At 43.4% G+C, this 14497-nt stretch overlaps 1 non-coding gene across 1 annotated transcript; it reads right to left on the bottom strand.

Annotated features, from left to right (window-relative positions):
* Window positions 1–12240: 12240 nt before the first annotated feature.
* Window positions 12241–12314, bottom strand: TRNAN-GUU. Its single transcript has one exon. It is a non-coding gene; the product is annotated as a tRNA-Asn (tRNA).
* Between the last annotated feature and the right edge of the window lie 2183 nt (window positions 12315–14497).

The raw sequence follows: 14497 nt of genomic DNA, 5'->3' as shown, positions 1-14497 counted from the left end.
ATATGATTGTGAGGGAATGTTTCGCTTCTCTCTAGAAGACTTCTGTGATAATGTTGTGAACCATGTAAGCACTAGTGTTAATGAAACTAATGTTTGGCATTCACGACTTTGTCATGTTAATTTCGGTTGTATGATGCGGCTTGCTGATATGAGTTTAATTCCGAAATTCACCTTTGTCAAAGGCTCTAAGTGTCATGCTTGTGTGCAAGCAAAGCAGCCTCGCAAACCTCACAAGCCTGCGAAGGAAAGAAACTTGGCACCACTAGAGCTCGTACATTCAGATCTATGTGAGATGAATGGTGAGTTGACAAAAGGTGGAAAGAAATATTTCATGACCTTGATTGATGATTCCACTAGGTACTGTTATGTGTATCTACTGAAAAGTAAAGATGAGGCTCTTGATTTCTTTAAAATCTATAAGGCTGAAGTTGAAAATCAACTTGAAAGAAAGATAAAAAGGGTTCGGTCCGATCGTGGTGGAGAGTACTTTTCTAATGAGTTCAATTTATTCTGTGCGGAACATGGTATAATTCATGAGAGGACGCCTCCCAATTCCCCACAATCCAATGGGATTGCGGAAAGGAAAAACCGTACTCTAACGGATTTGGTTAACGCCATGTTAGATGTTTCGGGTTTATCCAAGGAATGGTGGGGGAGGCTATATTGACTTCGTGTCATGTCCTAAACCGTGTTCCAACCAAGAATAAAGAGATTACCCCTTATGAGGAATGGGAAAATAAAAGACCAATACTCTCCTACCTACGAACTTGGGGCTGTTTGGCAAAAGTGAATTTGCTAATCACCAAAAAGCGAAAGCTTGGACCAAAAACCATGGATTGTGTCTTTCTTGGCTATGCTGCCCATAGCATTGCTTATAGATTTCTTGTGGTGAAATCTGGAGTGGACGACATGAATGTTGGCACCATCTTTGAATCAAGAGATGCTACATTCTTTGAGGATATATTCCCTATGAGAGATATGCATGTCATGTCTAGTTGGGAATCTGATCCAATACATGAAACTCCTATGGAGTCTGATGGAGAATCTGATGATGAGAGTTCAGATTCTGATGAAGATGACAATGAAGCTCCCACAAGGAGTAAGAGACAAAGGACTGCAAAGTCTTTTGGTAATGATTTCATTGTGTATCTTGTGGATGATACTCCCACTACAATTTCGGAAGCTCTCGCATCTCCCGATGCGGACTCACTGGAAGGAAGCGGTTCAAAGCGAGATGGATTCCATCTTGGCTAATGGAACGTGGGAGTTAATCGAGCGTCCTTATGGGTGCAAACCTGTAGGATGCAAATGGGTATTTAAGAAGAAGCTTCGAGCTGATGGTACTATTGAGAAGTATAAAGCTCGGCTTGTAGCCAAAGGCTATACCCAAAAGGAAGGCGAAGATTTCTTCGATACTTACTCACCGTGGCGAGATTGACCACCATTCGAGTACTACTGTCATTGGCTGCCTCACACGGTCTTCTCGTTCATCAAATGGACGTTAAGACGGCTTTCCCAAATGGAGAGTTGGACGAGGAAATTTACATGGAACAGACTCGATGGTTTTGTACTAGAAGGTCAAGAAAGAAAGGTGTGTAAATTAAAGAAATCTTTGTATGGTCTTAAACAAGCACCCAAACAATGGCATGAGAAGTTCGAAAGAACTCTGACATCTGTGGGCTTTGTTGTCAATGAAGCTGACAAATGTGTGTACTACCGCCATGGTGGGGGTGAGGGAGTTGTCCTATGCTTGTATGTGGATGACATACTAATTTTGGGGACAAGTCTCAAAGTGATTGAGGAGGTAAAAACCTTCTTATCTCAATGTTTCGAGATGAAAGATCTTGGAGAAGCTGATGTTATATTGAACATCAAGCTATTGAGAGATGAGAATAATGGGATTACACTTGTGCAATCTCATTATGTTGAGAAGGTGTTAAGCAGATTTGGCTATGCTGATTGCAAATCTACTCTCACACCTTATGATCCTAGTGTCTTGCTTCGAAAGAATGAAAAGGCAACTAGAGATCAATTAAGATACTCTCAAATCATTGGTTCACTCATGTATTTAGCCTGCGCTACGAGGCCTGATATCTCGTTTGCTGTGTGCAAACTTAGCCGGTTCGTGGCCAACCCGGGAGATGATCATTGGCTTGCTCTTGAGAGAGTGATGCGCTATCTAAAGGGAACCATGAATTATGGAATTCGTTATACCGGGTATCCAAGAGGACTTGAAGGGTATAGTGATTCCAATTGGATTTCTGATGCTAAAATGAAAGCCACAAGTGGATATGTTTTCACTCTTGGTGGTGGCGCTGTTTTCTGGAAGTCTTGCAAGCAGACCATCTTAACGAGGTCAACTATGGAAGCAGAACTCACAAGCATTAGATACGAGCCTACTGTCGAAGCGGAATGGCTTCGTGAGCTCTTGATGGACTTGCCTATGGTTGAAAAACCAATACCGGCCATCCTCATGAACCGTGATAATCAAACTGTGATTATCAAAGTGAAAAGTTCTAAGGATAATATGAAAAGTTCCAAACATATCAAGAGGAGAGTGAAGTCTGTCAGAAAACTGAAGAACTCCGGAGTGATAGCATTGGATTATGTCTAAAGTGCTAAAAATCTGGCAGATCCTTTCACAAAAGGACTATCAAGAAACATGATAGACCTTGCATCGAGGGAGATGGGTTTGAGACCCACTTGAGTTGCCGAGGGGGTAACCCAACCTATGTGATCGGAAATTCCGTGAAGTAGGACTCCGGGAAAACAAACCGGAGCAACCGAGTTGAGAGAAAATTTAATACTCCCACTCCGCTGCAGATGCAAATTCTCTCATAGCTACCGTAAGGCAGAGTTGACAATGTCTTAATGTGTTACGAGCGGCTCTTGATGAGCGAAGACGCCGTCCTACAGTGGCGATCTTTTGAAGAACACACCTATATGAGTGACACTACTGGTCATAGTGTGGGAGATTTGGGTGAATCTCTAGTAAGCTCATGAAGGGCCGAGGAGTATGACTTATAAGCTCCACCCGAGGGGAAGGCTATGGTAGCCTAGTACCGTGCCGACATTGAGCGAAACTTGCTGCACAAAGACTGACAATTCAAGGCATAGTCCATTGTTCAGTTGTAGTCAAGCGTAGCACCTTGTCTAGGTGGAAGTTCAACTTTACAGTCTCCACTGAAGTGCAGGTATATTAAACAGTAAATGGAACTAATGTGTCATCTGATGTGCATATGAGATCTGGTGGGGGGTTGTTGAATGTAGATGGGCTGCAGCCCAGTAAGGCAGCCCATGTAGTCTACAATTCCTGAAATCTCAAGGCCCATCACGTTGGCAGCTTGGGACAGCCTTGGGGACAAAGTTTAGTCCCACATTGCTAGTTGGGAGTGAGTTGGAGTGGTATATAAGGGCTGCTGTTCTACTCCTTCCGAGTGAGTGAGAATAGAGAGAGCCCTCGCGCACTCCTCCTCCTCCGCCCGCCCCGCCTCGCCTCGTCACGCACGCACGCACGTCGCGTTTCGTGACTCGAGTTCGAGTTCGAGACACTGATACGTCTCCGACGTATCGATAATTTCTTATATTCCATGCCACATTATTGATGATACCTACATGTTTTATGCACACTTTATGTCATATTCGTGCATTTTCTGGAACTAACCTATTAACAAGATGCCGAAGTGCCGCTTCTGTTTTCTCGCTGTTTTTGGTTTCAGAAATCCTAGTAACGAAATATTCTCGGAATCGGACGAAATCAAGACCCAGTGTTCCTATTTTCACCGGAAGCATCCGGAACACCCGAGAAGGACCGGAGGGGGCCACAGGCCACCTGCACCATAGGCCGGCGCGGCCCAGGCCCCGGCCGCGCCGCCCTATGGTGTGGCCACCCCTTCGACCCTCCCGCGCCGCCTCTTCGCCTATATAAAGCCTCCGTCGCGAAAACCCCGATGCGAAGAACCACGATACGGAAAACCTTCCGGAGCCGCCGCCATCGCGAAGCCAAGATCCGGGGGACAGGAGTCTCCGTTCCGGCACCCTGCCGGAGCGGGGAAGTGCCCCCGGAAGGCTTCTCCATCGACACCGCTGCCATCTCCACCGCCATCTTCATCACCGCCGCTGCTCCCATGAGGAGGGAGTAGTTCTCCATCGAGGCTCGGGGCTGTACCGGTAGCTATGTGGTTAATCTCTCTCCTATGTGCTTCAATACAATAATCTCATGAGCTGCCTTACATGATTGAGATTCATATGATGATGCTTGTAATCTAGATGTCATTATGCTAGTCAAGTGAGTTTTACTTATGTGATCTCCGGAGACTCCTTGTCCCACGTGTGTAAAGGTGACGAGTGTGTGCACCGTGTGGGTCTCTTAGGCTATATTTCACGTAATACTTATTCACTCGTTGAATGGCATAGTGAGGTGCTTATTTATATCTCTTTATGATTGCAATGTGTTTGTATCACAATTTATCTATGTGCTACTCTAGCAATGTTATTAAAGTAGTTTTATTCCTCCTGCATGTGTGCAAAGGTGACAGTGTGTGCACCGTGTTAGTACTTGGTTTATGCTATGATCATGATCTCTTGTAGATTGCGAAGTTAACTATTGCTATGATAATATTGATGTGATCTATTCCTCCTACATATGCATGAATGTGACAGTGTGCATGCTATGCTAGTACTTGGTTTAGTCTTTTGATCTATCTTACACTAAAGGTTACTAAAATATGAGCATTATTGTGGAGCTTGTTAACTCCGACATTGAGGGTTCGTGTAATCCTACGCAATGTGTTCATCATCCAACAAAAGTGTAGAGTATGCATTTATCGATTCTGTTATGTGATCAAAGTTGAGAGTGTCCACTAGTGAAAGTCTATTCCCTAGGCCTTGTTCCTAGATACTGCTATCGCTGCTTGTTTACTGTTTTACTGCGTTACTACTGCTGCATTACTACTGCTTGTTTACTGTCCCGGGCAAAGCACTTTTCCGGTGCCGTTGCTACTACTTATTCATACCACCTGTATTTCACTATCTCTTCGCCGAACTAGTGCACCTATTAGGTGTGTTGGGGACACAAGAGACTTCTTGCTTTGTGGTTGTAGGGTTGCATGAGAGGGATATCTTTGACCTCTTCCTCCCCGAGTTCGATAAACCTTGGGTATCCACTTAAGGGAAACTTGCTCGCTATTCTACAAACCTCTGCTCTTGGAGGCCCAACACTGTCTACAAGAATAGAAGCTCCCGTAGACATCAAGCACTTTTCTGGCGCCGTTGCCGGGGAGGAAAGGTAAAAAGGCACTCATACTCCGGTTCCAGGTAAAGTACTTTTCTGGCGCCGTTGTGTGTGTGCTCGAAGATATTTCCTTTAGATCCTGCAATTGCATCTTTTTGTTTCTTGTTTACACTAGTTTGGCATAATGGACAACAATGAGCTTCTTATTCTGTTTCCTGATTTAAAACATGGATTGTTTGATGCGAAAATTAAAAAACCTATGAAATCTTATTTGCATGCTCGGTAGTAATATTAGTATGAACGCTTTGAACACCATTGTTGATAAAGATATAGAAAGTTCTAAGCTTGGGGAAGCTGGTTTTCATGATCTTTTTAGTCCCCCAAGCATTGAGGAGAAAATTTTCTTTGATGATACTTTGCCTCCTATTTATGATGATTATAATAGTGGTCTTTTGGTACAACCTACTATGGAGAGTAAATTTTGTTGTGATTATACTATGCCTCCTACACTTGATGAGAATAATAATGATAGCTACTTTATTGAATTTGCTCCAACTACAACTAATAAAATTGATTATGCTTATGTGGAGAGTAATAATTTTATGCATGAGACTCATGATAAGAATGCTTTATGTGATAGTTATATTGTTGAGTTTGCTCATGATGCTACTGAAAGTTATTATGAGAGAGGAAAATATGGTTGTAGAAATTTTCATGTTACTAAAATGCCTCTCTATGTGCTGAAATTTTTGAAGCTACACTTGTTTTATCTTCCTATGCTTGTTACTTTGCTCTTCATCAACTTGTTTATTTACAAGATTCTTATGCATAGGAAGCATGTTAGACTTAAATTTGTTTTGAATTTGCTTCTTGATGCTCTCTTTTGCTTCATACTCTATTTTTCATGTGAGCATCATTAAAACTCGTCGAGCCCATCTTAACGGCTATAAAGAAAGAACTTCTTGGGAGATAACCCATGTGTTATTTTGATACAGTACTTTGTTTTATATTTGTGTCTTGGAAGTTGTTTACTACTGTAGCAACCTCTCCTTATCATGTTTTTGTGCCAAGTAAAGTCTCTATGGTAAAGTTGATGCTAGATTTGGATTGCTGCGCAGAAACAGCATTGCTGTCTGTCACGAATCTGGGTCTAATTCTCTGTAGGTAACTCAGAAAATTATGCCAATTTACGTGAGTGATCCTCAGATATGTACGCAACTTTCATTAGTTTTGAGTTTTTCCATTTGAGCAAGTCTGGTGCCATTTTAAAATTCGTCTTTACGGACTGTTCTGTTTTTGACAGATTCTGCCTTTTATTTCGCATTGCTTCTTTCGCTGTGTTGGGTGGATTTCTTTGTTCCATTACCTTCCAGTAGCTTTGAGCAATGTCCAGAAGTGTTAAGAATGATTGTGTCACCTCTGAACATGTGAGTTTTTGATTATGCACTAACCCTCTAATGAGTTTGCTTAAAGTTTGGTGTGGTTTCAAGGGTCAAGAGAGGAGGATGATATACTATGATCAAGGAGAGTGAAAGCTCTAAGCTTGGGGATGCCCCGGTGGTTCACCCCTGCATATTTCAAGAAGACTCAAGCGTCTAAGCTTGGGGATGCCCAAGGCATCCCCTTCTTCATCGACAACATTATCAGGTTCCTCCCCTGAAACTATATTTTTATTCCGTCACATCTTATGTACTTTACTTGGAGCGTCTGTTTGTTTGTTTCTATTTTTGTTTGTGTTTGAATAAATTGGATTACATCATGCTTGTGTGGGAGAGAGACACGCTCCGCTGGTTCATATGAACACATGTGTTCTTAGCTCATAATATTCATGGCGAAGTTTCCTCTTCGTTAAATTGTTATATGGTTGGAATTGGAAAATGATACATGTAGTAATTTGCTATAATGTCTTGGGTAATGTGATACTTGGCAATTGTTGTGCTCATGTTTAAGCTCTTGCATCATATACTTTGCACCCATTAATGAAGAAATACATAGAGCATGCTAAAATTTGGTTTGCATAATTGGTCTCTCTAAGGTCTAGATAATTTCTAGTAAGGTGTTTGAACAACAAGGAAGACGATGTATAGTCTTATAATCCTTGTAATATGTCTTTTATGTGAGTTTTGCTGTACTAGTTCATACTTGTGTTTGTTTCAAATAATCTTGCTAGCCTAAACCTTGTATCGAGAGGGAATACTTCTCATGCATCCAAATACTTGAGCCAACCACTATGCCATTTGTGTCCACCATACCTACCTACTACTTGGTATTTCCTGCCATTCCAAAGTAAATTGCTTGAGTGCTACCTTTAAACAATTCAAAATTTATCACCTCTGATTTGTGTCAATGTTTTATAGCTCATGAGGAAGTATGTGGTGTTTATCTTTCAATCTTGTTGGGCAACTTTCACCAATGGACTAGTGGCTTCATCCGCTTATCCAATAATTTTGCAAAAAGAGCTGGCAATGGGATTCCCAGTCCCAAATTAATTAACAAAAATAGACACTCCTCCATGGTATGTGATTGTTGGACGGCACCCGAAGGATTCGGTTAGCCATGGCTTGTGTAAGCAAAGGTTGGGAGGAGTGTCATCATAATAAAACTAAAATAAAAAGGCACTCCTTCATGGTATGAGATTGTTGGCAGTGCACCCGAGGGTTCGGTTAGCCATGGTTTGTGAAAGAAAGGTTGGAAGGAGTGCCATCCAAAAATAAAATAAAATGGGAGCCGCTCTTTGAAGGTTTGTCCGGCAAGGGGGTTAGAGTACCCGCTACCATTCGTTGACAACAACATACACCTCTCAAAACTTTATTTTTATGCTCTCTTTATGTTTTCAAAATCAAAGCTCTAGCACAAATATAGCAATCGATGCTTTCCTCTTTGAAGGACCATTCTTTTTACTTTTATGTTGAGTCAGTTCACCTATCTCTCTCCACCTCAATAAGCAAACATTTGTGTGAACTATGCATTGATTCTTACATACTTGCTTATTGCATTTGTTATATTGCTTTGCATTGACAAACTATCATTGAGATATACATGTTATAAGTTGAAAGCAACCGCTGAAACTTAATCTTCCTTTGTGTTGCGTCAATGCCTTTACTTTGATTTATTGCTTTATGAGTTAACTCTTATGCAAGACTTATTGATGCTTGTCTTGAAAGTACTATTCATGAAAAGTCTTTGCTTGATGATTCACTTGTTTACTCATGTCATTACCATTGTTTTGATCGCTGCATTCATTACATATGTTTACAATATGATCAAGTTTATGATGGCATGTCACTTCGAAATTATCTTTGTTATCGTTTTACCTGCTCGGGACGAGCATAACTAAGCTTGGGGATGCTGATACGTCTCCGACGTATCGATAATTTCTTATGTTCCATGCCACATTATTGATGATACCTACATGTTTTATGCACACTTTATGTCATATTCGTGCATTTTCTCGGAACTAACCTATTAACAAGATGCCGAAGTGCCGATTCGTTGTTTTCGCTGTTTTTGGTTTCGAAATCCTAGTAACAAAATATTCTCGGAATCGGACGAAATCAAGACCCGGGTTCCTATTTTCACCGGAAGCATCCGGAACACCCGAGAAGGACCGGAGGGGGCCACAGGCCACCCGGACCATAGGCCGGCGCGGCCCAGGCCCTGGCCGCGCCGCCCTATGGTGTGGCCACCCCTTCGACCCTCCTGCGCCGCCTCTTCGCCTATATAAAGCCTCTGTCGCGAAAACCCTGATGCGAAGAACCACGATACGGAAAACCTTCCAGAGCCACCGCCATCGCGAAGCCAAGATCTGGGGGACAGGAGTCTCTGTTCCGGCACCCTGCCGGAGCGGGGAAGTACCCCCGGAAGGCTTCTCCATCGACACCGCTGCCATCTCCACCGCCATCTTCATCACCGCTGCCGCTCCCATGAGGAGGGAGTAGTTCTCCATCGAGGCTCGGGGCTGTACCGGTAGCTATGTGGTTAATCTCTCTCCTATGTGCTTCAATACAATAATCTCATGAGCTGCCTTACATGATTGAGATTCATATGATGATGCTTGTAATCTAGATGTCATTATGCTAGTCAAGTGAGTTTTACTTATGTGATCTCCGGAGACTCCTTGTCCCACGTGTGTAAAGGTGACGAGTGTGTGCACCGTGTGGGTCTCTTAGGCTATATTTCGCAGAATACTTATTCACTGTTGAATGGCATAGTGAGGTGCTTATTTATATCTCTTTATGATTGCAATGTGTTTGTATCACAATTTATCTATGTGCTACTCTAGCAATGTTATTAAAGTAGTTTTATTCCTCCTGCATGTGTGCAAAGGTGACAGTGTGTGCACCGTGTTAGTACTTGGTTTATGCTATGATCATGATCTCTTGTAGATTGCGAAGTTAACTATTGCTATGATAATATTGATGTGATCTATTCCTCCTACATATGCATGAAGGTGACGAGTGTGCATGCTATGCTAGTACTTGGTTTAGTCTTTTGATCTATCTTACACTAAAGGTTACTAAAATATGAGCATTATTGTGGAGCTTGTTAACTCCGGCATTGAGGGTTCGTGTAATCCTACGCAATGTGTTCATCATCCAACAAAAGTGTAGAGTATGCATTTATCTATTCTGTTATGTGATCAAAGTTGAGAGTGTCCACTAGTGAAAGTCTATTCCCTAGGCCTTGTTCCTAGATACTGCTATCGCTGCTTGTTTACTGTTTTCATCGCGTTACTACTCGCTGCATTACTACTGCTTGTTTACTTGTCCCGGGCAAAGCACTTTTCTCGGTGCCGTTGCTACTACTTATTCATACCACCTGTATTTCACTATCTCTTCGCCGAACTAGTGCACCTATTAGGTGTGTTGGGGACACAAGAGACTTCTTGCTTTGTGGTTACAGGGTTGCATGAGAGGGATATCTTTGACCTCTTCCTCCCTGAGTTCGATAAACCTTGGGTATCCACTTAAGGGAAACTTGCTGCTGTTCTACAAACCTCTGCTCTTGGAGGCCCAACACTGTCTACAAGAATAGAAGCTCTCGTAGACATCAGACACACTCAAGGAAGCCTAAATTTTTGCTTGGTGCACCAACTGTGTTGGGTACGTGTTGGCCTGCATGTGCATGCTCGCCGCGTGTCCCTGGCTTCCTACGCGTGGCAACGCGGTTCGGGGCGGCTCTCCTCCCAGGCTATACAAGGAGACCGATCAGATCTGGAGAACAGTGCTCTTAGATCTCTCTCTCTCTCGCGAAGTTCCTTTTGCTGCGCTACTCTCTAGTCTTTCCCATCCCGGCACTGCGTGCACAGCCGTCCGGGAGAGCAGGCCTCCGAAACCCCGTCCGTTGAGATCCTGCACCGGGAGACGGGCGATAAGGTTTTTGGGGAGCGTCTCGGCGCGACTGCTCGCTGCTGTTCGTCTTCTTCATCGACGGTTCGGCTGCTTCATCGACAGATCCGACTACACCATGGGCGACATCAACAACTCCCATGGTGGTGGTGGTGCTGCTGCTGGTGCGACCTTCCCGGTCGCGATGTACGTGCTTTTCCTCTCTTACCTTGCACTGCTACTTGTTCCATGTTCAGATCTGATGCATGTGCTTAGTCTGATGTGTATGGTTAAGTATGCTTGTGCATCTGTAATGTTGCTTTCGGTAATTAAACTCACACGAAAATTGCCTAATAATCCAACATGTTATGCGCCTCAATGGGCGACCCTGTACTACCTGGCAAAGATCTGGACAAACCCACCACATTTGGTTGCAGAGACCTTAAGCTGTCCACCTGTAAAATTAAGACGGTATGCCTTCTTACACGTCAGTATATAGATATCTGCATCAGACTCTTAGTTATCACTTTACCATATCAATACAGCTACCAGCCTGCTATATGTACTTTGTGAGTGATTATCCTGTTCTAGGTTGGGATTGGAGGCCCCCTGATTAACATTGCTGATGGGTGTCTTGTTGGCATGAACTTCTACGATGGAAGAATCGGTAGAACTCCTTTCCTGCCTTATAAGCAAATCTGCAAGTCTTGCATCTGTTCAGGCTCGAGTTGCAAAGGTATGTTTTCTCTCTGCTACCCTGGATACAGAGGTATTTATTTATTTATTCACTAGCTTACACTGGAAAACCTTGTTGGATGACAGAAGAAAATAGAGTGATACCATGCGCAGACTGGACGGACCAGAAGAGATGAACAACCAAAACAGGTACGATCGATTATTTCTATCTCTCTCTAGTTTGTTGTTTGTGATTGATTGTTCAACAGTCAACTTACATTGGAGACAAAATTGGATGGCAGATGGCCGGTGCCCCAGCCGTATTGGTACCATACTACCATGGCGTGCCTGAGGTGGATAGATTTGCTCCTATACCCATGAGAGGAAGGATTCTCCATTACACGCAGTGTGAAAAGTGAGATCGTGTTAATCCGCGTTTGTCAACGGTAGCTGTGTGCGTTCAGTCGTGACTAAAAATTCTGTCTTTTTTTTAAATATATTTTTGATCTATTTTTAATTCAGTCTCTCAAAACTGAAGACGGGAATATCCTTGTCAATTTTACTACCCGATAAATTACAGTACCGGAATGTGGTGGTTTGTGTAAGCACAGAAATTGTACCGGAATGTGGCCACAGATGCTACATATACAGTACCTACATATACAAGTATTGTCTATTTTTACATGAGTTACAATTTGGAATAATTTTTCACAGATGCTGACTTGAGAAGATGTCTTACGTAGCAGCATAGAACAATACTTGTATATATGTAGGTGATTTTTTTTTTTTTTGACATGGACATGGGGTGACTACTTGTTAGATACCAGAAATGATACCCCTGTTACCGTGACTTGTCACACGTCCACTAGCGCATCATCCTACCGATGCGGCAAGCTTGCCGAACTCGTCGCAGCAAAGGTTCAAAAGTAATGACGTTTTGTATTCTGCGCTGAAAAACTAAGGTTATGACTTACAAAAAAAAAATTAAATCAAAAGCAAAAAAAACGCTAGAAGGAGGGCTTGAACCTCCGACCTTGTGGTTAACAGCCACACGCTCTAGCCAACTGAGCTATTCCAGCTTGTGATTGCATTTTGATATAGAACATTGATAACCATTCACCAGTCGATGACGTTCCGGCATTTCAAACACACCAAGAAAGAGGGAAACCGGTACGCCCCCATTCTCCCCGACGCCTTCTTGTAAATCATGGGATTACAAATATTTCATTGTAATGTTTAACAAACTTTATTATGTCCAAACAAATAATGAAGTTTACATGAAAAATGAAAGAGCATAGTTCATAATTAAGAAATAATATGAGACGAGAGTGACTACTCCTCATTCTCTTCGTGGCATGCCAATGTCCATATGTGATCAATTAAATCTATGTACAAACGTTTGAAAATGTGGTTGTCAGAGACCTCAACATTCATGTGCAGAAACTCTCCCATATCCCTTTTCAGGCTGCAACTGAACCAAGCCACCCTAAAATTCCCATCCACTTTCACTGAGGCCATCCGGACACTCTGCCCCAACGATTATGTTGTGCATGATTACACAGCAAGTCATCACCTCATGCATGATCTCAAAGATTATGTTCTAGTTGGGTGACGAACCCATCAAATTTGGAGCACACCAAATGCCGACTCTACATCTTTTCTGCAAGCTTCTTGCCTATGCTTAAACCTCTTGGTTTTCTTAGGTTTGCAGACTATCTTCACAAGTGTGTTCCAGCCAGGATAGATGCCTGCAAGATAGTATGACTTGTCGTAAGCATTGCCATTGATCTCATAGTTCGCCACAAGAGTAGTGCCTTATAGAAGCCGGTCGAACACCGGAGAGCGGTGAAGCACATTAATATCATTGTCGGAACCAGCTGTGCCAAAGAAAGAGTGCCAAACCCGCAAATCATGTGATGCCACTGCCTCAAGAATGGAAGTGCATTCCTCGATATGGCCATTGTATTGACCTTGCCATGTAAACGGATAGTTCTTTCACTACCAGTGCATGTAATCTACGCTACCGACCATCCATGGGAACCCTCTTGCCTCTTACCTCGTTGATGGACAATAGCCATGCTGTGTCTTCAACTGATGGCTCTCAAGTAAATTTTGCCAAATACCGTAATCACGGATTGGCAAAATTTGTACATAGATTCAAGGTAGGTGCTCTCGCTCATTCGCAGGTACTCATCGATAGACGGTCAACAAGGACACGAGCGATGCGGCTAAGGCCCTGTCTCCTTATGTAGTTTTGTCTGCATACAAATATATCTACACATTAAAACACGTCTAGATACACCCGCATCTCGATCTAGATATGTCACTTCATTGGTCTTAAAGTGCAGCAGATAAAGTTTACAGAGTTTGCAACTAGCACTTCGGGACAAGAATGTAAAAGAAACATCGGGAACACTCGCGTTATCCGCGACAGAGGATCATTTCAAGTACTTCTTTCGTCTCGTAAAATTTATCTTAACTTTGTTAAAAATTAAATATGTATGTAGATGGTAAATAATATCTATAGTTATATCTAAATTTTAACAAAATCAAGACAAATTTTGTAAGATGGAGGTAGTAGAGTGTACTATTTTCGTCCCGTACACCGGCCCTTCCTCTCTTCTTTTGCTCTTCTGTTTCGTCACTTTGTTCCTTACAAATGACCTCCATGGCTCTCTGTAAGACACATCTCCCCAGTCTCGAGTCTCGACACCTGTCGCGCATATGCGGCAAAGAAGACTTGTTTTCAGTTGTCAGTCAAATCCTAGCGGCTCGCAGCCTGGCACTCCTAAGTAAGTACGTGGAAACCATTTTTTGCCACTGCCAAATGACCGCGAGCTGCTCGTCGACGCGACGACGATTAGACCTGTCGCCGGCGGTGTGCGTGCAACTGCAAGATGTGAGGCCGGCCGCTAGAACGATGGAACCTTAGCTGCAGGAGCTACTCCATAGCCCATGCACGCGCGCTCGTGCAGCGGTGGGTGGTGATTCGGACGGCCACTCCATCGCCTCCCTACTCGATCGAGCTAGCTGCCGCCCAACCGCCGTCGCCGACCGGATTGCCGGCAGCGCGCGGCAGCCTCGCCGCCGCGCGCCCTTTCTGTCCCGTCCCTGCCGGCGCGCGCTCAATCTTTCCGCCTACGTTCTCGATCGATCTCCTGCAGGTACGGCCCAACAGCAAACGCATATGCCCGCACTCAGTGCCACTCTTATCAATCAAATCTCTTCTTATCCGCTTTGCTTTCGCGCGCGTGCGCTCGGC

This window comes from Lolium rigidum, chromosome 3 (assembly GCF_022539505.1).
Source record: "Lolium rigidum isolate FL_2022 chromosome 3, APGP_CSIRO_Lrig_0.1, whole genome shotgun sequence".
In the NCBI taxonomy this organism is placed as follows: Eukaryota; Viridiplantae; Streptophyta; class Magnoliopsida; order Poales; family Poaceae; genus Lolium; species Lolium rigidum.
The sequence above is the reverse complement of the archived record's forward strand: the minus strand, read 5'-3'. Positions and strand labels throughout refer to the sequence as shown.